General features: G+C 34.0%; 1 non-coding gene and 1 pseudogene across 1 annotated transcript; one reads left to right on the plus strand and one right to left on the minus strand.

Annotated features, from left to right (window-relative positions):
* Positions 1–7010: 7010 nt before the first annotated feature.
* On the minus strand, positions 7011–21108 carry LOC121030073 (ras-related C3 botulinum toxin substrate 1-like; annotated as a pseudogene).
* LOC121030164 (U6 spliceosomal RNA) lies at positions 17860–17966 on the plus strand. Its single transcript, XR_005790095.1, has one exon. It is a non-coding gene; the product is annotated as a U6 spliceosomal RNA (small nuclear RNA).
* Positions 21109–26482: the final 5374 nt, after the last annotated feature.

Here is a 26482-nt window from a genome sequence, read left to right on the forward strand (position 1 = left end):
TTCTGATCTAAATCTAAATATATTAATAATATACCTAAAAGCTGGTTTAATTTTAAAAAACTAGAGATAGTTTGTATATATGCCCAAAACAGAACAAAAATAATATTGAAATCAGCCATAATTTCATGGCATAAAACAGTTTTTCACCTACAAAGTTGCCCGAAACTCATAAATGAGTTTGCTCAGACACAAATATCCTACATAGACATGAAACAGCGGTTTTGACACCAAGAAGCTTTTCCTTTGATGGCAATGTGATAAAATACTCATCAAAATGTGTTTCAAACTGTGTACTTAAAGCTAGTTTATAGTGAAAAGAATATCCAGGTGATTTATTGTACCATATAATTTTATTTTATTTTATTTATTTTTTTTTTTAATTTTTTTTTTTTCAACGTTTATTTATTTTTGGGACAGAGAGAGACAGAGCATGAACGGGCGAGGGGCAGAGAGAGAGGGAGACACAGAATCGGAAACAGGCTCCAGGCTCTGAGCCATCAGCCCAGAGCCCGACGCGGGGCTCAAACTCACGGACCGTGAGATCGTGACCTGGTTGAAGTCGGACGCTTAACCGACTGCGCCACCCAGGCGCCCCTGTACCATATAATTTTAAATGTCATCCATTATGTTTAAATAATGAATTTACCAATATGTGTTAGCGTCTATACTTTTACCTTATTAACAAGGGTTATTAATTACCTTACAAATGTTGATAAGGAAATCAGACTAAATTAATTTATTGGAAGTATTCCTACTGAAGCAACAACACATGTATATCTTCATACTGTTTTAGCAAAAGCAAATATTTAAAAACTACCATTTAAAATATTGATGTTGCTGATTAATGTTTTTTGTTGTTGTTGTTAAGAAAGAAGTAAGTTTGTTCCACAATTTTAGATGCTTTTATCTTCTAATGTATTTTGACAGACTATGCTACTTTCCTTTAAGTTAATCATGAAATTGTCTTTAATTTTTGTAGATTGAAAGCAAGTGGTACAGGCAGAGAAAGTTTTTTACAGACATTATTAAAAATAGCATCTACTATAGGTTAACCTGGGATGTTTACACATACCTCATTTTATTGTTTCTTTCTATGTATTTTCAATATTCAGTAACTCTATGGAATTAATTTTGATGCAGTATCTGTGTGTAAACTCAATATATTTCTTTAATTCTCTAAATATTTGTTTCCTTTTAAATAAAATCTACCTACAAGACATGTTAAAAAGTATTGAAATTTTATTTAATACCACCTGAATTTCTTTTAAGCCTGAAATGAGTTTTGACTTTCTCATACAAAAGTCAGAAATATAACATGGAAGAGAGTCAGTATAAAAGTAAATCAAAATATTTTAGTTTAAACAGTATGTATTCTTTATTTTATACACCTAGGATCAAGATTTCATTATAGTAACACCTACTGTTCAATGAACATGAAGATTAAACCCCTCATGAAAACAACCATTAATTTGCACATGCATTTCCCCTGTTGATTGTATCTTGCTTCACATTTCAAATGAAAATTTCCAAACTTGCATTATTTTAACTACAAATTAAAAATAAAGCTCTTGGCAAGGTGGTTAGTATTCCTAAAACAGTGGAAATTAGTTAATATGCTTAGTTTGTCAATTAGTGAATTCAATATGAACTAATTTATAGACTCTTAACTATTTTATCATTTCACATTTAATGCCCAATATTATCCACTTTTATTTTGAATGCACAAACTTTGGATGTATAAATATACTTCCTACAGCCTAGTCCATTAAAGTATTATTTTATGTACTTTAAGACTTTTATAATTAAAAATGCTTTCATGTGTAAAACTTATGTGCTTATTAAGCTAGTGATTTATAAAGAAGGCACATGATTACATTTTTTCTGTAAACTGTGCTATGTCTTAACTAAGGAAATTGATTTTTTAGAATTTAAGTATATTTCATAAGCTAAACGTTGCACAGTTAAGAGGCAAACACATTTCATTCCAAATGTATGACGCTTTTCCTAAAGACATTATGTCTCTGTGCCTCTCTTTAGCACTTATACAGGTCACTAATGTAAAAAAAAAGCTAAAGCCCCAATAAATGCAGGGAAAAGCAATCCTTCAAAATTAAAGCATATAAAAAGAACAAGTTTGAAGACAATGTTAATATACAATAGCTAAGCCGTTTTAACTGGATGTATTTACCTTAGACCACTCCCAAATAAATGTTTTTAAAGTGGTTGAAATATATTCACTACATTAAAGGCCAAAAATCATTTGGATTGACAAATCTTAGAATTTCTTGGTGAAGGAAGAAAACAGACTTTCCAAAATATTAATGTTTCATATTCAACCTTTGAAGACCAAGAAAATAAAAGTAAAATTGTTATTGTCATAATCTCTATTATAAAGCAACGAACAACCATTGGGGCTAACATGAGACGTCTTGATATTAAAACCAGAGAATGCATTTTCCCATTGTGTACTTTTGAGTTGGGTCATATTATAAAACAAGGTTTTTGGGATTTTTAATATTATGAAGCAATATGAATGGAAGGGTAAATAAAGCGTGGAGGAAATTAAAGTTGTGTTGACATGTTTTTAAACTGATATGCTTCCTATCATCCTGTGGTTTAAAAAGCTGCTGATGAGCAGCTGCCTACATAAAAATCCACAATCTGATGGAAGTTAAAGCAGGGAAATGTACATGGAGAAAAGAAGAGTAAAGCACATATATTTGGGTCTGTTTCTTCAAAACAGGCCAGTTGGCCCTATTTTACCTCATAATATAATCTCAAACATAGATCTCAAGATATACTCAAAGGATTTCTTTCGAATTCATGATTTTGAATAAGGTATTCCCAATGTATAACTGTATATACTCTTTTCCAGCATTTAAACAGCTCTGAAAATGCTGTTCATCTTTCAGTAGAGAAATGTGATGTGGTTGATTACAGAGTGCTGAGGTACACTGGGACTTGTACGAAATATAATTATTCATATTAAGCTCATCAGAGCTCAACTCTGATGGCTTTATATAATAATAATAATAATAATAATAATTACATAAAATATTTTTGTGTTACTTTGCTTTTCAACTTCAGCCATACTATCCTGTGTGAGAATTGTTTTATCCCTTCCCCCCTTCTTTTTTCTCTCACATTCTTCCCCCACCCTTTTATGAAACTTTGTCTTTGAGGTGCTAAACATTCTGGCCTGCCATTTTCCTTTGAGCTTTCACTCATGTGAAATATTTTTACAATTGTTATCAATATATAACATTTAATATGAAAGTTGGAGGTGTTTTTAAATTCAACAAACCATTAAACAGAAGTTATGAGAATAATTATGCTTCTAGTAGCTTACATTTGTGCCTTGCTTTCCCAGTTAAAAAGTGAACTCATATACCTCATCTCATTTCATCATTGCATACTCTAGTTAGCTTGATTAGTTTTTGCATTTTGTTTATACACATTCCATACTAGGAGCATAGATTGCCTTATGTATTGCCCTCATCAGGAATATTAGTTCCTCTGCTGCATAAGTGGATGCCTAGTGACTATGTCTGGTAATTCAGAAGACAAATAGACTGTAAGCACAGAATAACTGTGTTTCATTCCCAAAGTACCTGTTAGAGCAAACTAATCAGTAAGTGATGCCTGTTAAGAAAAAAAAAGGCAGGCATTTCTTTTCATAGTCATTTTCATCTCTGAACACATTCAATAATTAAAATGGTGAAATGTAATAACATGAGAAAAAATAATCTATTTAGCTTCAAAACGAAGGACCATAAATTTAAAAAAATCTGCTTTGCCTAAAGGATCTTTAAAATTGACATTTTAGTTTCCCAAGTAAGTCATTTCTAAAACATTAACAATTTAAATGATGTCATCATAATGAAAAAGATTATTAAAGATTAATTTTAAAAGCCTGATACTTTCATAAATACTAAGAATGCTTGCATTTGTTCTGAAACTGTAATAATGTGTCACTAAACTAAATAAGGATCCTTGTAAAAGTTGTATTTGTCAATATATTTTGTATGTCTACCATATGAAAATCACAGCATTGAATACTTTAGGTTTCAAAGGAACACAAATACTCAAGGAGCTTGTTTCTTTTTTGGAGAAACAATTTTTTAAAAGGTCAAGAAAAGTGTTGATAAGTAAATACTTGTCAAATTTGTTGTGAATACTATACCCATTCAAAGGCAATTGATCAGAAATTGTGAAGGATGACATAGAACACTAATTTGGAAATTTTGGGTGGTGTAACAGTTGAAGTCATATAAAAGAAGGAGTTTTAGGAGGTGCAGACTCTAGAGACTCAGCAGATAAAGAATTCGTGGGGGAAAAGTGACAAGAAGCAGTAAGAGCTAAAAGAGACAGTTGCTCAATGATTTTGATTACTCTGGAAACTCAAGATAGGAAGAGAGAAGTGTCTTTTCAATAAAGTGATGCTGTGAGCTTTGGTGATTTTAATTTCAGTTATTGTAGCTTTAAGTTCTAAAATATACATTTGGTTCTTCTTTTACAGTTTCAAGTCCTTTGGTAGAATTTTTTATATTGTCCTTTATTTCCTTGATCATATTAACCATACTTATTCTGAAGTCTGCTAGAACGATTGCATTATCTGTATCACTTATAAATCTATACTTAATGACTGTTGTTCTTCATAGTCTTTTTTTTTTTTAAGTTTATTTACTTTGAGATACAGGGACAGCACAAGATGGGTAGGGGCAGAGAGAGAAGGAAAAAAGAGAATCCTAAGCAAGCTCCACTCTGTTAGCAAGGAGCTGGATACAGCGCTCGAATTGATGAACCACAAAATCATGACTTGCACTTTAAGGAAAGACATTTATGGAAAGTTAATCCTGGAACATTGGATCTAGGCCTGGACCACAGGGTCCTTAAACTGAGATCTGTAGATCTAACTCGAAGGATCCCTGAACATGGATGGGAAATATTATGTTTTCATTTTCACCAATCTCTAACAAAAATTTAGCACTCTTTCCATTATGATGATTACAACTTACAGTAATATGATTACAACCTAATGCTTTGTCACCAATAGAAATCATAGGTATTTTGATATAACAATACATATGTTGCAGATATCTAAACACATTAGGTACATTCATCACTACTTAAGAATGCAGTAGTAAATAAGTATGAATCTTTATGCATTTTCCTTTCTTTGGAAAAAGGTTAGCCTCAAAACCAGTCTCCTGATCTCTGTCTTTTCCTCACAACAAATGATTCTTAGTGTTACTGCTATCTATGTATTTGTACTATATATGTAGATATAGAGCTATACTATAGACATACTATTTATAGATACACACTATCATATATCTATACTACTATATGGATATGTGTTTGTTGAATAAGTCAATGAATGGCCATCAGAAATTCAAAAATTTTCCGTAAACAGTAGTAGATTTGTACAGAGGTACAAAGTTAGAAAAAGTAACCTAATATGAAAGTTTAAAAAAACAAAACAAAACAAAACAAAACAAAACAAAAAAACAACACCTGGGTAAGTGTAGACCAGATCAACTAGAACAGAAAATTCTCTTGTCAGAATACTAGAAGAGATATTAAAAAGCTAACTCCAGATGTTAGATGTATAAAGTACCATATTAAAGCATAGGTATTTTATTCCTTAGCTAATGTAATGCTAGCAAATATTTCTGAGAAAGAAGGAAATAATAAAATAAAAAGGGTTTTAAAAAAGTAATTTGCTAGCAGTTAACTGAATGAATTGGAATTTAGAAGGTTGTTTAAATTATACCAGTTACATTTATTGTAATTTGCAAAATGTAGGTGTTATAACTATATCTAGGTATAACAATGTTGTGGTGGATAAGTTTAGGAATCCTCTGGGCTTACACCAATGGGTTAACAAGGCATAAAGAAATTACAAAGTCATAAAATGCTCACACCCGAGTTTGGGTAAAACAGATTGGCACTCCAAGAATAGGGGGTTGTAAAGACACTCTGAGAATAGGGAGGCACAAAAGTGCCAGGGATAGGGAGGTGCAAAGGTACCCCAAAATAGGGAAGGGGTACAGAGCCCCCCAAAATGGAGAGAGAGGCAAAGGCCTGAAATAGAAATGGTGCAAAAGTGTCCAATACATAGGAATAACAAGATTAGATATTCAGGGTGAAAGCACCCCCAATTTAGTACGATTGCAGAAAGCTGCTTTCATAGGAGAATAGGGCCAAGTTAGGTAAACTGGTGAACTGGACTATGGACTGCCGAACTGTAGGCAAAGCAGCCTGGGGTGGAGATGGTTAACAAAAGAAAAGGTGTCTTATTAACCCTGAGGTTATTTCCCCCATCTGTCTCAACCCCTAGGCTAGCAAAGATAAACAGGCTTGGCGCCTCCTGTCTGCTGTTAACAACCATTTACCCATCTGCCTGGCACCCAGATTTTGTTTTATATTGACCCAAACCCCAAACACTGTATATCTTCAAAACCCCCTTTCCCCCCTCATGTCCCCAAGTTAATGTTCACACTTTTCTTTGTCTCTTTGTGCACGCCCATCACGTTTGTAAGCCTTCTGATCTGAATAAATATGGGGGCAAGGACCCTTATTTGAGACTCTTGTCTTTTTCCTGGACATTAGCCATCTCTTGTTTTAATCATGGGTCCGCTCTTTTGCTAGCCAAAAGAGAACTTTATCCTTAGAGTCTATGACACAATGTGAAGAGGGAGACCCCTTTTACAGATAGGATGTAAATAATCTCAATTTTGTTTCTTAGTTTTTTCCATTTTCTTCTTCTTTTTCTATTTTTATTCTCAATATCATTTGAATATAATAAAATTTCATACTGCTCAAGACTGCAATGAGATGTATTGGATAGATGTATTAACATTCTATAGCCACTGTGATAAGTTATACCAAATTTAGTGACTTAAAACACCACAAATCTTACAGTTCTGTAGATCAGAAGTCTGATATAGATCTCACAGGCTAACATTAAGGCATTGTTATGGTGCACTCCTTTCTGGAGTGAGACTCTAGTATCCATTTCTTTGTCTCTTGTTTGTTTGTCCTAGTGGTTCCATTTTCCTTGACACATGGCCCCTCCTTTCATCATCAAAGTTTGCCGTATTGTGCCAGTCTTCATGCTGCCATTTCTGATTTTCCCTTCGAATTACTGCTTCTACTTTTAAGGACCCTGTGATTACAATGGGTCCACAAAAATAATTCCAGATAACCTCCATTTTAAGATTAGCTGATTAGCAACTTTACTGAAAAACCGAAAAGCTTAGAACACTTAATGATAATACCTACCTTTTTTCATTTACTGCATTTGACAGAGATTAACCTTTTAAAATTTTACTGGCAAAACATTTACACATTTTAATTATTACACATTTTGATGAATTATAGTGTAAATAATCTCCAGATTTTGTCAAAATATTGTCTCTATTCTTTGATCATATCAGGTGCCAAGCCCACTCCACCCCATGCGCGTGGCTAGAGCAGATACTTCATTAGAAGGACGCAGGAGTGAGGTCTGTTCAAAATATCAGCAAAAACAAATACACTAAAGTTTTTGTTCGTTCATTTGTTTGTTTTAAATCTCACTGCAAAATCAAAAAGATTGATCTAAAGAGTTGAGTCATTACACTCATTCCATTATGACCTCCAGTAAGTGTTAGGGAGTGGACACAGTCTGACAAATTATGGCTGCATTAAATGGTAACATTTCGTGAAGGAGGCTCTAAACTTTCTTATCAGAAACTAGTTAGGAAGTGTCTGCATTTCCAAGCTTTAGATTCTGCAGTCTCTTCTTAAAGACAAAGAGGTCTTGGGGCTCCTGGGTGGCTCAGTTGGTTAAAAGTCCGACTTCAGCTCAGGTCATGATCTCACAGTCCATGAGATCGAGTCCTGCATCAGGTTCTGTGCTGACAGCCCAGAGCCTGGAGCTTGCTTTGGATTCTGTGTCCCCCTCTCTCTCTGCCCCTCCACTGCTCATGCTCTGTCTCTCTCTGTCTCAAAAGTAAATAAAAATATTAAAGACAAAGAGGTCTTTAATGGTTTAGTGCTTAGTGTTCTCAGCACAACAATGCAATTTAGTTCACAAGGTGTTTTGGCAGCTCTCAATCTGAGCAAGGATAAGAGCTTTTGAAAAATAAGGCTTTAAGGAAGCTTGCCATTTTAGGTCTAAATTTTAATGTAATGTGAAAGTGTAAAGTCTTACACTTTAAAGAAAACCTAAAAATTACTGATTGGTTCAAAATGATTTTATAGAAAAACTAAACTAAAACAAAAACTTGGCATTGGGTGGGAAAGCTCCACTGTCTTTGAGCAAAGTGTAAAAAGGTTCCAAGGAGGACAGAGCAGGAGAAGGGCCAGACATTTCTAACAGTAGGCGTTTTCTCTTCCTCTTTCTTGACAGGAGAGGGGCAAAGAACTGCCAGAATAGCTTCACCAAACCCTATCTTGAGGCCTCGCAGGTGTGAACACCGAGCACTCCAGGTATTTTACAGCATCATCTCCCTAGCCATGGTCACTTCCTACAGGTAGGTGATGGGAATCAGCTTCTTCTCCTTTAGTTTCTCAATCATGTTTTTGTTGTCCCTGAGATCAGGTTTAGTCCCCACCAGGATGATGGGGGTGTTGGGTCAGTGGTGTCGCAGTTCAGGGTACCACTTTGCTGGAACATTTTCAAAAGATGCAGCACTCACAAAAACAAATTAAGAATTCATCTTTTTGCAGACAGGATCGGGGACATAATCGGTCATAATCTACTTGTCCGGCTGTATCCCATAAACTCAGATTTCACCGGTGTTCCGTCTACCATACACTAGCTGAGTAGTTGTAAAAGACAGCGAGGATATTTTCTCTAGGAAATACACTGGTTGTGTAACTAACTGAACAGCAGGCAAGTTTTATCTACAGCTTTGTCTCCTGCCACCACTTAGAGGCTGGGAGCTGAGGCAAGAAGCGGTGGGCCTAGGGCTCAGCTTGCAGGACAGTCTAAGGCTGGAGGCAGCAAAGTGTGGGGGTGCTGGGCTACCTTGCCCTACATTGTGGAGGGAATCCTAAAACCAGCCTAATTAGCAATATTTCAATGTTTCTTTTATTAATTCTTTTTATATAAGGTGAATAAATAAAATGGTTATATCTATATTTTGATCGTATATTTTTCTCACCAATCCGAAAAAATATCTGAAAATGAATTTTAAATGATTTCAAAATCATTAAATAAATGATTTAATGATTTTGAAAGTAAAGTAAGCTAATATTTACTTAATGTTACTTTCTATATTGTATCTGAGTAAGGTTTAAAGTCATAGAAAGATTTCTGAAATTGATTAAACACTCAATATATCATTTATTCCTTTATTACAATCTATTACTAATCAATTCTGATGAACCATTGGCACTAACAATGCTAATTACAATTTTGGGGGATGTTATTAGGGAGTTTGTGAAGTAAAGAGATTGCCAAATGAGTTTGTTTATTTCAACCATCCAATTTTAACAATTTAGTATGTGGTATTTTGATAATCACCAAATGCAAATAGATAAGTAGTATAAATTTAATTACAGTCAGCTGATGCATCTTTCATCTGATGCATTAAAATATCAAATAATATTTTCCTTTATGTTCTTGTGTCAGGAAGAATTGCTTTATTATGTTCAGATACATGCACACAAATATTCTGGGGAAGTTAAATTACATAGGTTTACAAATGTCTGCAAAATGAGATACATACATGAGTCACCTTTGAGATGGAAGGTATTGAGATATTGCTATGTAGAAATCTGGTTTTTGAGATTGTTTATTGAATCATCTGGAATTGATGACTGTATTATCAGTGGCTTTCAAACAAAGATATATTTTCTCTCATTACATTTAGACTGCAAGTTTGCTGAGCTTTAGTGCTATGTGTTTTCAATGGGATCAACACTATTGAGGCATGCTGGCTTTGGAACAGATGGAAAAGTTCAAGTAAGCTACTGGAACATGTAATGAGTGTTAAAGGTTCTCCTCAAAACTGTCATATGTCACTTCTACTCAAATTCTTATGCCAAACAAATTCTCATGACCAAGCCTGACAAGAACAAGAAGTACGCTCCTCCCATAGGAAAGCCCTGCAAGTTACATGGCAATGGGCAGTGATGTGCAATCATCTGAGAATAAACATAATAGAAAATTAAAATATAAGCAAGCTGCCTTTCTTGGTCCCTAAGTTTCTCTTTCTGCCATCAGCAACAAAAATGCATACTGCTATATAGAATGCATCCCAAATCTCCTACCCAACTTAAGTGTTTTGCTAGACTCACAGAAATAAAGAATATTTGATTTGTAAATAGTTTTTTTTTAAATGTTTATTTATTTATTTGGGGGGGGGGGGAGAGAGAGAAGAAGACAGAGGATCTGAAGCAGGCTCTGCAATGAGAGCCAGATGTGGGGCTGGAACTCATGAACTGTGAGACCATGACCTGAGCCGAAGTCGGACGCTTAGCCAACTGAGCCTTCCAGGTGCCCCATGATTTGTTAATGGGATTTGATACCATCTAGTCAATCCCACCTAATATACAGATTAAGAATCAGAGAATTAAACATATTTCCTTGATGTCTTCATGTCAAGGGATAGTATGACTAGAACATAGTTTCCTTGTCTCTAAATGTTTTTTTTTTCCTTTGCACAAGATCTTTGCCCTTAGAACATTTTCCAACCCGAAAAGAGCAGATTAGACATATATGTGCAAAGACTTTGTATGAAGAGAAAACTAACACCTCAACAGAGAATTAGAAGCAGCATGTATGGGAGCCTTTGGCAGAAAGGAATTGGCTTTATATAGTTCCACTTAAGTCAGGTGCATAAGCTTGATAGGATCTGAAATGAATGGTTAAACAACTGTCCTGTAGTCTTCCTCTAACCTCAAGAATGCCTGAGAATTTGACTTTCCCTTATAATCCATCTTGTACTCCTTACTCATGCAATATATAGGAATGTATCAGACACAAAATGAATGACAATCCTGTTGAGGTTGCCATGTAGCCCTCTGGCTGCTCAGATTGATAATTTACGATGTAGAATTGACAAGTAACCAGTAACTGGTGGAATGTTGCTAAACCAGAGAGTAGGAGCTAGTCATATCATTATTAGAAGGCTGTGTGCCCACATAAGACCTAAAGGGATGCCAGAGATGGCAATTCCCTAAACTGAGACGTTCCTTATCCACTTGGCTGCATCTCTCTTGATCAGGTGTGTCTCAGTGCCAAGTAATGAAGACAATCAGAAGCTGCCCTGAAAGTCAGGACACATCTGCCATTCTGTTGTGTGTGCTCATATTGGCTGTCCTCTATGTTTCATTAAAACTAAATAAACCTGGTCTACTGTGTCCCAGGAGTGTGCACATTTGTTCAAGCCCAAGACTACTGCTGCTGGTAGAGAGTAGTGGGCATTTCAAATATATATGTCATTAGTTTGAAGGCGATTTTATAAATATTTCTGGCTTTCTCTCCTAAATTATATGAGATATTCACCAAATAGCACATGTCACTACAGTATCACACAAAATTTAAAGGTTAGTAACTTCGATTCACATTTAAGCTCATCCACTTACTAGATGAGTTTAAAAGTTACTTAGCCCACTTGATTCTCAATATCCTGACCTACAAAATATTACTTTTATCTTTGCTGGTAAATAGAGTTCATTTGATTCATTCTGATGCTTAGTTGATGCTCATCAAGTGGTAGCTATTATATACTGATCTTAGTTTTCTGCAATTTTAAGATAAAAAATATACACATGTATACATAAATATTTTTTTCCTATTTCCCATTTTATCAATTGGGTTTGGTTAGTTTCAGTAATAGAGTGCACAAAACTTTCAATATTTAATTGATAATTCTCATAGTAACATTAGATAGCTAATTAGTGTCAGAATCAAACTAGAGAGGCACCTGGGTGGCTCAGTCCGTTAAGCGTCCAACTTCAGCTCCGGTCATTATCTCACAGTTCGTGGGTTCAAACCCCATGTCAGGGTCTGTGCTGACGGCTCAGAGCCTGAAGCCTGCTTTGGATTCTGTGAGTGTGTCTCTCTCTCTACATAATAAATAAACGTTAAAAAATAAAAAGAATCAAAATAGAAAGGTGATTTTAATTCAAAACAAATCAAATTCATTTTCCATCAGAACATACTGCCTCATTTTCAAAAAAAAATTAGCAACACTATTTTTGTAACAATAAATTTTAAAGTATGCATATAACTGAATAATGAGGGTTTTGTTAAGTTTTCTCATCAGTTGTGTTAATTATCATGATGAAATAATTTAAGTCAGAAAAATTATTACAACTAAAAATTCAGTTATCTTATGATTATTTTTACTTTTACATATTCCACCGCATAATTGTGATTACAGGGAGAAAGTTGTTTGTGCTGAACACTTCATTATGGTTGCTGCATGTTTAGAGAAATCCTGTCACAAAAAAGGAGAAATAATTTTTTGCAGATTTGACCTTGGAGGGAGTTTGAGATTGAAATATATGACATCTGTGAGGCACTCTGAGATCTTTGAAGTAGGAGTTGTAATATAATGTAATATCACAGAAATCTAAGAGATTATGAATAGAGCAATGTATTAAAGACGGTTTATCCTTCAACAGACAAATCTTCGACAGAGCCCCAGGCGACTGCTGGGATGCTGGCACCACAGTCAGTTGTACTCCTGACGAGAGAGATGTAACAGCTACAGAACTACTTCTTATGTGTTTCTTTTTATTTTTTATGACTCTGATACTGATGGAGAGAAAGAGGAAAAATGATTTAAATAAATCAAGAATTAATATGCTACTTTCCTGAGTCTTTTTGAACACTTAGCCGTTTAACCATTCCACAAAGTAAAAAAAAAAAAAAAATGGAACCAGTAATTTTAAAATGCAAAATTGTATGCTTGATTAAGTTTATAGAATATTTTCTGAACTACATTTTACACATGAATGCTACTATAAACAATATATAGTTTTTATCCCAGAAAAGAGCCCCAATATAAAACTCCAATACCAGAGAAGCTATTTTCAACTTGAAAGTGCATTATAAAATTTCATATTAGTGTATCTTGGTTGGCATTGAAACAAATGTTTGTAGTTTGGGAATTTTATTTTTATCATTTGTGCAGTTCTAATTAATTTTAGGATTTATAGTGTGTAATAAAATGCAATAGACAGAGATGAGGGAGTATTTTTCAACATGCATTTTATCTAAAATTTACTATAAGCAACTACTTGTTTATTAAAACAGCTTGTTTCCCTCCTTTTTTATTCTTTTTATTTTGCCACTGCTAAATTTTACATTTAGGGTAAATTTTACATTGTTTAAATATTAAAAAAAGATTTTATATGGGTACCAAACTAAATGCAAAATACTACACAGATCAAATGCAAAATATTATATAGTGTATGTTATAAAACAGGTAAGCTTTGAAATCTGAAAGAGTTGATTTGATAGACATTTGTTTCTTGTTCATGGTGTTTCTGATAGAAGCTTACAGAATCAAGTATGTGGGAAAGTTTTCTGGTTTACATAGACATCCTGGAATGCAGGCTGATGAAAGCTCAGGCTCTTTCAGCTTGTGGTTTCTGAATTTGTCCTGTGTATTAATATCCAACCAGCACATTAGGCAAGGTAGATGGTGAATGAAAATGCATGGAAAGTTTTTACTGGACAGAACTGGAAGAGCTGTAGATCACTGCTGCCCATATTTCATTGACCAAAATTTAACCACATAGTCATAAGTACCTACAAAGGATGTTAGAAAAATGTATGGTCTAACTTTATGCAAGGATTTAAGAAGCATAGTTTGAAGGCAGATATTCTCTGTCACAGAAAATGTAAGTACCTTACTCAATGCCATATAGCTAATATAGACAGGACTCACAACTGATGCCTTCTGAGCCAGTAAAAAAAACATCTATCTTTTAATAATTTATTTGGTGTTTTAGTGCTTTCCAGCTAGTAAAGAGGGTTCACTTTTGTTATTGTGTTTAATTTACACTCTAATTCTATGTGAAAGTGATATTATTATCACAGAAATTTGTATTAGGAGGTATCAATAACACAAACTGTTTAGGCAAACAGGGATGGGTGTAATTCCTTGTTCTATCACTTGCCAGCTATTAATTTGGTGCAAATTACTTAGACCTTATCATATATACTTTCCTTAGAGGTTTAAAAACCACCAACATAGGTACCTAGGAAAAAATATAACAAAACATAGGCAAAGCATATAGACAGACCACAAAAAGATAATTGAAACTTTAGAAATAGAAGTGAACATATATAGTCACCGGATTTATGACAAAAGTGCCACTGAAATTTGGAGAGGAAAGATATTTCTTTCAGTAGTCATGGAACAGTTAAATATTTGTATGGAATGTAATGAACTTTTATTACAACTCAAATAGAAAAAATAATTTGAGTGGATTATAGACCTTAATACAAAACATAAAATATAATGTTTCTAGAATTAAACTTTCTAAAATATTGTTATGACCTTGGTGTAGATGAAATTTCTTAAATAGAATATAAAACACTAAATATAAAAGAAAAAGTATTTTGAATTTTATTGTGATTAGTAACTTTTTCATAAATAGACGACATTACCAAGATGGCAAAGACAAACCACATATAAGAGGGTATGAGTGATAGGTATATTTGACATAGAATATGTACTTCAAATAGATAAAGATCTCTACAAATAAAAAATAAATAAAACATCATAATAAAAAATGGTCACAATTTAAATAGACACTTTACATCAGAGAACATTCAAGTGGTCAGATTTAGAGTTGCTCAGTAACACACTGATTAGGAAAATGCAAATTAAAATCTCAATTATATGCCTATACACACTCACCAAGATGGCTACAATTAAAAGTACTGTAAGTTTCAAGTATTAATGATGGTGTGGAGGGCTTGGAGCGTCTCTACATTGGTGTAACTCTTTTGGAAAACTGGGTGTTTACAAAACGTTATACATTTGGTAGCTGGTCTCCGAAAACGGTTTCCTAATCCTAGCATTCAAACCTTATCATCACTGTTCTTGAATTGGCCTGGCCTTTGCAACTGGTTGGAACAGTTGAGTAGGTAGATATGATGTTTTGAGGCTTCCAAGTCTTGACCATCAGAAGCCTTTGCAACAATCTGCTGGATATCCTGGAATGCTCATTTTGGGCATTCCCTCATAGATCCCAGTGTCCATTCTGTGAGAATCTCAAACAACATATAGAAGCAAATGTAATGTGTAAATGATTTGTTTGAAATAAGTCCCAACTGACAAACAGTATTAACTGTCTGTTATGATTGAGTCATTCTTAATACCTAGTGCAGTTGAGGCTTTAGATGATTCCAGACACAATCTAAAGACAGCAGCAATAATCACAACTATACATTTAAGTTAGTAATCTCATTCTCGATAAATTCTTAAAATATTACGTATGTCTCACAAAACACATGTACAAAATATTTATAGTAATATTACTCATTATATTTTAAAAATCAAAACAATTCAAATGTCAATCCAACAGCAGAACAGATAAATTATAACAAAGAAATTTAAAAATAAAACTACTAAAAAGTACACAAACATGGAAAAATTTACATTATGTTCCAGTGGAAGAGGCTCTATGCAAAATAGTACATGTATTATGATTTTTTATAGAAAGTTTAAGTACAGATAAAACTATTAAATAGTGTTTGAAGTCAGAATGATGGTTATGTTTGATGCTTGGGGGTCAGGACTAAGAAGGGGCACAAGGGAACTTTCCTGGGTATGTGTATAATTAAATATTCACTGAGCTGTATATACTTAAAACTAATACATTTAATTCAGTTTATCATATACTTGTAATATTTCATTGAAAATGTTTAAAAATAAGAAAAATTACATTATAAGAACATTGTGAACATTAAATTTTATTGTGGGTAAAAAAACATATAATAATGTATACCAGTAAATGAATATTTACTACTTTTGTTTCTCACTTCTCTATATTTTGTAAACAAGGACATTAAATCTAAGGTTAAGTAGTCAAGGAGGTATAAAATGAGAGATCTTCGAAATAGCAACAATAAGAACAGAAGTGAAGGCTGACAAAACACAGTGACTATGGGGTAAGAGTAAAAACAAAATTTCCCACACAATGTTTTATGTACTTAACGAAGACAAAGGTGATATTATTAACCCAAACTGGAAAAACATGAACAGGAGTGGGAAGCTGGAGAATTAATAAATTGTGTTAAAGCTGGTAGTGGCATTTGCAGTGGCAATACACCATTCAGTGAGATGTCAGGTATACCACAGACATTGAAGGCTGTGAGATAGTGGTGATGTCATAAATAAAGTGACTGTTTTTGGAGTTAATTGCATATTTGACAATTTTAAAGCCACAGTAATGGCTGAGATCTCTTTTTTTTTTAAATTTTTTTTTCAACGTTTATTCATTTTTGGGACAGAGAGAGACAGAGCATGAACAGGGGAGGGGCAGAGAGAGAGGGAGACACAGAATCGGAAACAGGCTCCAGGCTCTGAGCCATCAGCCCAGAGCCCGACGCGGGGCTCGAACTCACGGACCGCGAGATCGTGACCTGGCTGAAGTCGGACGCTTAACCGACTGCGCCACCCAGGCGCCCCTGAGATCTCTTTTTAAGGTGACTAGAAAGAGAGCAATCTCAAGAAAAACATATTACATATTTTATATGTTCTTCTTTCCCAAGCCTTAATAAATTGGCATTAGAGGAGTAAAAGTGAACTGGAGATAGGAAAAAAGTGAATAAAATATTTAAAATGTTATTGAAAGATAAAAACTAGAAAAAAAGAATGTATATTGACTTTTGAAACCCAAAGAATTTGCAATCTAAGCAGGAAAAGGGAGAAACTAACATAGAAACAGATCCTTTATAGAATCCCTAAGATATTTCAAACTTAAAGAAGACAGAGTATCACACACCAAGTAACAAGATAACTAAACTTCTGTGTCCTCCATAAAAAATTGTGAGTTTTTGGGGCGCCTGGGTGGCACAGTCGGTTAAGCGTCCGACTTCAGCCAGGTCACGATCTCGCGGTCCGTGAGTTCGAGCCCCGCATCAGGCTCTGGGCTGATGGCTCAGAGCCTGGAGCCTGTTTCCGATTCTGTGTCTCCCTCTCTCTCTGCCCCTCCCCCGTTCATGCTCTGTCTCTCTCTCTGTCCCAAAAATAAATAAACGTTAAAAAAAAAAATTAAAAAAAAAATTGTGAGTTTTTCTCACAGAGGAAATTGAACCAAAGGACTCCAGACATCATAGGACACCAAACTCAGAGGCATGGGACATGAGGTTTGAAGCTATAGTTAATGATATAATACAAATTTAGCTATTAAACTTTGGCATCATTTTCCAAATATATTTTACGTTCTTAACAAAATTAGGCATACATAGGTAGTTCATGGTCCCCATCCCCAAATCTTTCAAAACAACTGCCCCAGGAAAAAGGCCATCACATCATGTCTGAGATATGACAATCTCCAAAGGAGAAGACTGGATCCCATGTAAAGTCACAGACATGTCCTTCATGTACTCTTTCACATAGGCACCGCCCTCACCTTTTCAGTGCCTTATCTTAAACAAAGAGAGCCGAAGAAGACCAAACATTTAAATCGATCTTTAGGAATAAAGAACAAACTAAAATAAAGAGACAAACCACACATGTAGAAGGAAGAAAGCTGGTGCAGGAAGCAGAGCAAAACAATATACCGACCATATTTAGACAGATAAGATGTATTGTTTCCATAAAACAAGAAAATAAAGCCATCTTTAAAGTTTTGAGGACAAGAAACACCTTGAAAGATTTAAAATATGGTAACGTGCTCGCTTCAGCAGCACATATACTAAAACTGGAACTTTACAGAGAAGATTAGCATGGCCCCTATGCAAGGATGACACGCAAATTCGTGAAGCATTCCATATAAAAACAAAAACAAAAAAAATAAAAAATAAATAAAATAAAATATGGTAACTAAAATTTAGAAATAAAATTAGCAGAAGGGCTCAAAGAAAACAAAACAAAAAAAAAAAAAAAAAAAAAAAAAAAAAACCACATGGAAAATAAGCAAGAAAAAAAACACTAAAAGACCCAAGGAGACCAAAATGGGGAACAAAAAGCAAAATAAATACATTTAGTGTATTTAATATGTAGTGACTAAAAGAAATGTATTTCATAAACTGAAAGATTAGTCTAAATAATTAACAGCAAGAGATGAATAAAAATATTTTTAAGATGTGAAAAAACTGTCAATTTTGTATCCTATGTAGTCTTCCTTATGAATCAACTGAAGGATTCTGATTCAGAAAATTAAGCATGAAACTAAGAGAAAATAGGACATTTCTTTCAAAAAGAAATAAGCAATCAACAAGGGAGAATAGTAGAGAGGAATCCCAGACCACAACCTAGCCCCAGGCTTGTAAATCTACTTCCTGTGGCAGATAAGAAATGGAGACCTGTGGGCCTTGCAAGGACAGATTATCTGATAAGATTAGGCATTTGTAAAAAAGTAAGATATTTCTATGCATTTGAAAAGCTGATGCAGCAAATCAAGGAAAAAATAGTAATTGATAAAAAAAAAAATAAGTAAATGGGAGTAAAAGAATTATTAACTCCAAGAAAACAATATGTTGTTAAGAATGAAAGATCAGTTCAGAAATGACTATTAATATCGTCACCATATTTTTCATATAAAAGTATATATATACATATACTGAGCTAGAAAGACAAAAACAGGAAGTAAAAAGCAAAAAAAAAACTTATGCTGTTTACCTTTTCATCATATAATTTAATAAAATAAAAATACATTTTATAACTTGATGTTATTTGTCAAGCAACTATTTCAAGCATAGAAGCTAAAGTTTACATTGCAGATGTTTGAGATAGTCTAGGAGGGAAAATTTAATTTACACTATAAAAATGTTTTCCCTTTACATTTAAAGAAGGATATCACAAAAGAGTAAATTTGCCACTTGAGATATATACATATATATATGTGTATATATATATATATTGAATTGCAGTTTATTTATAGTTTTCTTATTACCTCAGGGAATGGTATTTGACAGAATACTGTAAATCCAAATAACAATATCTACAAATCTAAGGGAACATGTCTTATCTGACTATGAATTTTTTTTGTCTTTGTGTTTTCTTTTGAACAGTAAGCACACACACACACACACACACACACACACAAACATATAAAAGATATATGAGAAAAATTAAAAGCCTAAATAATTGGAGGTATGGTTATAGAGTTCCATAGATTAGAAGGCACATATTAGAAAGCTCAATATTGTGAAGATGTCAACTCTCCCCAAAATGATCTAAAGATTTGATTCATTAATGATCTCAATAGATCATGTGTATGTGCATGTGTTTGTTTCCACACTTAAAGATCTGTGATTACCCTGGGCTCACTGGATAATTCGGGATAATCTTTCTATGTTAAAGTTAATTGATTAGCAACTTTAATTCCATCAGCATCGTGGTATATTCATATATCAAAATAACATACAACAATCAAAAAAAATGAACTACATGAAGCAATATGAAGGATTAATACTTATAATATTGAGTAAAAGATCCCAGGTTAAAAAAAAAGTACATACTATATGATTCTATTTATGTAAATAAGGTTCAAAAACTATCAGAACAAATCTAAGGTACTAAAATTCATAGTAGTTACCTTTGGCAAGAATATCTTCTGGAAAAAGAATGTAAAAGGCTTCTGAGATTTCTGATAATATTCTAAATATAGCTGAGGTTCTAAAAAACAGTTAATGCTCTAAATGATTCAAAATTTAAGGATTCATTGAATATTCACTTAAGACTTATGTGATCGATTATGCAAATGTTATGTATTACACTTATAAATTTTCTTTTTAATTTCATGTAAACCTAGAAAATGTGAAACACTATGTTTATCTTGAGTTTTTCAGGAAAGGTCTGATAAAGGAGGTGAGAGTCTTAAAACATGACTGAATATAAAAATATATTTGGGGGGTGCCTGGGTGGCTCAGTTGGTTAAACTTCTAACTGTGGCTCATGTCATGATCTCATGGTTCCTGGGTTCAAGCCCCACATCAGGCTCTGTGCTGACAGCTCAGAGCCTGGAGCCTGCTTCGGATTCTGTGTTCCCTCTCTTTCTTCCCCTCCCCTGCTCATGCTTTCTCTCTCCTCTCTCTCTCTCTTTCCTGAAAATAAATAAACATTAAAAAAAGTTTAAAAAATACATAATAGTCTTATATTTTATTTAAGTCTTATATTTTATATATTATTTTATAAAAAAATAAAATTAGAATATAAATTTAGCTCATAGCAAACATTTTTTTTAAATTTATTTTGAGAGAGAAAGAGCATGCAAGCAAGGGAAGAACAGAGAGGGAGAGAGACAATCCCAAGCAGGCCCCCAGCTGTCTCCTTGGAGCCTGATGTGGGGCTCAATCTCATGGTGACGAGATCATGACCTGAGGCAAAACCCAAGTTCAGATGCTTAACTGACTGATGAATGCAGGTGTCCTGTAAATATTTTCTTTTCTTTAATATCTGTTTTTGATAAATGCATTAGTTTCCTATTTCCGCTGTAACAAGTTATCATAAACTCAGTAACAAAAATATTTTATCCTTTTTTGAAATTAATTGTATATGTTTATTGATTTTTGAGAGAGAGAGAGAGAGAGAGAGCACAAGAGGGTCAGGGGCAGAGAGAGAGGGGGACAGAGAATTGAAGCGGATCCATGTTGACAGCAGAGAGCCTGGTGTGAAGCTTGAACTCACGAACTGTGAGATCATGACCTGGGCCAAAGTCAGACTTTAACCAGCTGAGCCACGTAGGCACCCCTATAATATCCTTATTATCTTATGGTTCTGTAGGTTAGAAGTCTTATATGGGTCTGTCTAATGGGGCTAACATCCAGGTGTCAGGAAGACTGCATTTCTTTGTAGCAAATCTAGGAAAGAATCCAATTCCTTGTATTCTCCAGGTTTTAGAGGCTGCTCACCTACCTTTGAATTCTGATCTCTTTCCAGCATTAAAGTCAATAATATCTGGTGGAATCTTTCTCATTTAGCATCACTCAAGCACTGAAAGTTCTGCCTCCCTTTTTCACATTGAAGACCCTTAATTACATTGGACCCACCAGGATAATCTCCTTGTGTTAAGCAGTTGATTAACACCCTTAATTCTATCTGCTAACTTATTCTTCCTTTGCTGTGTAAGGTAACATTCACAGGTTCCAGGGATTTGATTGTGGACATATCTGAGAGGCCATTAATATGCCTACCGTATTGGGCAGATGAGTTTGCTCCTTGAAATTTAAATCTAGATTATCAAAGATGAACATGTCATAGTTCATTTACAAAATCTAATTTCATTGTCAACTCTGGTTGCTCTCTATGGTTTAGGTGATTTTTTAGCCCATGCTTGTGGAAGACAAACTCTGCTACAAAATTTTAATATGAATCACTCTGACTTTTTAGCATGAAAATATTTAAACAAATTGAGTAAAAGAATAAAAGATCTTAATATATCTAGCCAGAAATGCTAATGTTGACCTTTATATTTCTGCTTCTTTGTTTACCAACTTGTTCATTGAGATTTATTTCTATTTTTCTAATCTCCCTGGTTTTAAATAGTTCATAAAAATTGTTAATCATAAAAATATACTATTGGGGTTATAAGAATATAATAATTATTTCAAAGACCTTTGGTTCCTTTATAAAGACAAAATACATTTCTTTACATGAACCTGTATTAAAATTTTTTATACTAGATAATCTCGTACAGATGTTTTTAAGAAAAATATGTTTCCTGAAGATCCTTGAAAATATTTGTATCTTGAAAACCACACAGTTGTCACTCTGAAATTTTACTTTTATTTTCAATTTTAGTTAATTTTTACTCAGTTCTAACATAGAATTGACTAGAACTTCTCAATGAACAGTATCAAAAATGAGACAAAAGCCTGTAAAAAGTACTCTAGGTCCATAGTTATCCTAGAAATATTATTACCCAGAAAAGTGATGAATAATGTTAATTTAGGCAACACTGAACAAGAGCATGTAGGGCCAACTCTAGAAAAAAACTATAATTATATTTGAAAATGATAAGTAAATTCTCCATGTCTGTAAATTAATACCTCAGTTTTTGGAAAAAATAATTTACCTTCTGTTATATTTTCTTACCTTCTGTATGTTGGTGAATATGTGTGTGTGTGTGTGTGTGTGTGTGTGTGTGTGTGTGTGCATGTGTGTATACATGTATACATGTATACATGTATTTTTTTTCCTACCCAGAAACAGTGTAATAACAGTGGTAAGAAATTTCATGCCTGCTTTTTTTTTGCTTCTTTTTCTTTTAATATGGTTCATTCTTTTTGCAATATAAATCAAAATGAAATAAAATCTTGTTTTCTACTTTTATATATTTAACATGTCTTATTTTAATATTTACCTGGGCAAACATATATGCATAGACCTTACTATTGGTACATCATTGCAGTGTCTTTTTCCTTATAGGTTTACATGTTTTACTTGGAAGTAGATTTTCTTGGACCACCCTCTCTTCCCATGCCCAGGGAAAAATATGTGTCCTTGTTGATAAGTTCCTACTATTGTTAACATTTTAGTTAAAAAGTATTACATAAACTTAAAAATCTACATGTCAGTTCTATGTCAGTTCTAAAATAATGATAAACGAGGAATGATACAGCCAGAACTCATCCTGGAGCTTGGAGGGAATTTGCCACACAGCATGCAGCAACTGTGTGATCTTGTAAAAACCTTGGGGGACCTCCAAAGGGGTGCCTGGGTAGCTCAGTCATTAAGCATCTGACTTTGGCTCAGGTCATGATCTCAAGGCTTGTGGCTTTAAACTCGGTATAGGGCTTTGTGCTGACAGCTCAGAGCCTGGAGCTTGCATGGGATTCTGTGTCTCCCTCTCTCACTGTCCCTCCCCCTCTCGTGCTCTGTCACCCCCCTCCTTCAAAAAATAAACATTAAAAAAAGTTTAAAAATTTAAAAAGTGCAAATCTGACCAGAAATGTACCGTCTTCTGCTGAGTAGATCCATCCCCATGCAGCAATGCTATCTCCTTTAAACCTATTTGTATTTCTCTGTAATTACTCCACCACTGCGATGACCATGAAATCACTTCGATAGCTTAAAGTATCTGGTCCTTTTATGGTATCTAAATTAAACTGAGTTGTAAAAATGAAAGTGGGGTGTATCATATTCAGTTACTCACTGAAAGAATTAAGTGAGTTTTTTCCCTTCTTCTGGCCTAGATAAGGTATAAAAAATTTCCTGTAGTATTGGAAAATATGGAATACGCTTTCTTATATGTCAAAACCTGACCCATAGAAAGCAATGGCTTTGAGTTTCATAAAGGACTTGAGAAATAACTTATTTCTTTTGTTATCTTTTCCTCTACCAACTCATGAAATACATGCTATCAGTTCCACTTTTTAAAATAAGTGTTCTATGCCTCATTTTCTTTATACACTTTCTGTACATGTTTAATGTTCAAAATATTGTATTTTCAAAAATGGTTCTGTAAATCCTAAAATTATCTTGCCATTGCATTGACCATAACTAGCACTTGTTAATATATTGAACAAACACACAAAATGTATTTTGAGTTCTCATTGAAATGATAGATACATTATTCATTTGTTCATTCCTCCACAAAATATTTATTGAGTATCCATAATTTGTCAGACACTATTATACTTGATGAGGATGCCACAATGAACAAAATATATATTGTCCCTATTATGATGCTCAAATCTAACATGGAGAGAAAATAAATGTAACAATATACTAAATGTTAATAAATGGCATTGAGAAAAACCAGGAATGTCAGGGGTCTAAGTGAGCCTCTGGAAAGTGATTGCTATGTTTATATAGAGTAGTCAGGGTAGATTTCACTGATAAGGAAACATGAGCAGGAAACATGACCAGAAAGAAGCAAGGGAATGTGCTGTATGGCTATTTAGGGTAAGAGTGCTCCATGCAGAAAGAACACCAAAGGTGAAGACAGGATTGGGAGAGTACATGGCATGTTTAGACCACCAACAAATTCACTGTGGAAGTAGAACAAGGAGAAAAGTGGTAGGAGATGAGGCCTGAGTGTAGAGGGTTTATAGTAAGTACCACAATAAAATTTGACAGTTCAAATCTCCCTTAATTGTAAACATTGTCTTTAAAATAAGAAGTAAAGGGATGCCTGGGTGGCTCAGTGAATTGAGCGTCCAACTCTTGATTTTGGCTCAGGTCATGATCCCAAGATCGTGGGATCCAGACTTGCATCAGGGTCCACACTGAGCATGGAGCCTGCTTATAATTCTCTCTCTCTCTCTCTCTCTCTCTCTCTCTCTCTCTCTCTTTCTCTCTCTCTCTCCCCTTCCTCTTTCCATCACATTCCCGCACTCATATTCTCTCCCTCTCTCTCAAATATAAAAATAAAATAAATGAAAAAATAGAATCAATTAAGAAGTAAAAATAGTAAACAGTAAGGAAATATGCGGGATCAGAGTAGAGATCAGCAGTCCACAAACATGAGAAAATATTTTGTATGCTACATGGAATACTGAAGAAGACAGAAATATAGATAGAATGTAATATTGTTGTGTGCCAGATAATCATCCCAGACAATACAATAAGGCACCAAAAGAAATGAAAGAAATAAGAATTGGAACAGAATAAAAATTTCACATTTAGAAAATCTTAACTAACCTACAAAAAATACCACTAGAAATAATGAGTGCATTTAGCCAGAATGCAAAATAGAAGGCTATTACGCAAAGGTCATTATTTCTAAATACCAGCAAAGAAAAATTTGGTGCATGAAATGTAAACAAACATACTATGAGCAATACCCAAACATGAAATATTTAGCATTAAATTTAACAAAATATGTGCAAGATTTGTACACTGAACAGTATACATTTCTGAATTATATGCTTTCAAAGCCTAGATAAATACAAGGAAAGAGATCCTATATTCATGAATCAGAACTCAATAATGTTAAGATGCTAATTCTCCCCAAATACATCTACAGATTTAACAAAATACCAGTAAAAATTCCCATTAAAAAATTCCCTTCTTTTTTAAGCAATTGACCATCTTACTCTAAAATTTATATAGAAAGACAAAGTATCCTAGAATGACCCCCAAAATACTTTTAACAAAATAACAAATTTGAGGATTCATACTTGATTTGCAGGTGTGCTATATAGAAAAATACAGCAATCAAGACAGTGTTGTATTGACATAAGAAGAATCATATAAGTGTATGGAACAACTTAGAACATAAAGAAGTGTGAGTAGGCTTTTCTAGCTTGTTCTCAATCTTAAGGAGAAACCATTCAGCCTTTCACCGCTCAGTGTGATGATAGGTTTCATATATGATCATCTTTAATGAGACTCAGGAAGCCCCTTTATGGTTTGTTGAGATTTTATCATGAATGAGTATTAAATTAATCAAAAATTTTTCATTTAACAAAAATGCCATCAAGTTTTTCTCTTTTATTTTTTAATATGGTAAATTACATTAATTTTTTTTCCAGTTAACCCAAACTTGCTTTCCTTAAATAAACCCTACTTGGATATGATATCTTATCCATTTATATATGGCTGGATTTCATTTGCTAATTTTGATTTTTTGGTTGAGATTTATGAAGGGTTATTATTCTTTAGTTTTATTTCCTTGTAATTTTTTGTCTGGTCAGAGAGTTATTGCCTTATAATATGAGCTGGGAAGTGATCCATTTTTCTCTAGTTTATGAGAGAGTTTGTGTCTATAATTTCACACAAACATGTATTTTTTTTCTTAAAGATATTTTTCTTTTTCAAATTTTTTTGATGTTTGTTTATTTTTGAGAGAGAGAAAGACAGAGCATGAGCAAGGGAGGGCAGAGAAAGGGAGACACAGAATCTGAAGCAGGCTCTAGGCTCTGAGCTGTCAGCACAGAGCCCAACACAGGGCTCAAACCCACGAACCGTGAGATCATGACCTGAGCCAAGTGGGACGCTTAACCGACTGAGCCACCCAGTTGCCCCAAAGATATTTTTCTTTTTAAATTATTTTTTAATGTTTATTTATTTTTGAGAGAAATAGAAACAGAACATGAGTGGGGCAGGGGCAGAGAGAGAGGGAGACCAAGAATCCCAAACAGGCTCCCATCTCTGAGATAACAGCACAGAGCGCTAAGCAGGGCTCAAACTCACCAACAGAACAGTGAGATCGTGACCTGAGCCGAAGTCAGATGCTTCACGACTGAGTCACCCAGGAGTCCCTTAAATATATTTTTCTTAAATACATTTATTTTCCCTTAAATGTTTCACGGATTTTTTTTTTTAATGTTTCATTTTTGTTTTTGAGAGAGATGGAGACAGAATGCGAGTGGGTTAGGGGCAGAAAGAGAGGGAGACGCAGAATA

This window comes from Herpailurus yagouaroundi, unplaced genomic scaffold, assembly GCF_014898765.1.
Source record: "Herpailurus yagouaroundi ecotype Mexico unplaced genomic scaffold, PumYag 139, whole genome shotgun sequence".
Lineage (NCBI taxonomy): Eukaryota > Metazoa > Chordata > Mammalia > Carnivora > Felidae > Herpailurus > Herpailurus yagouaroundi.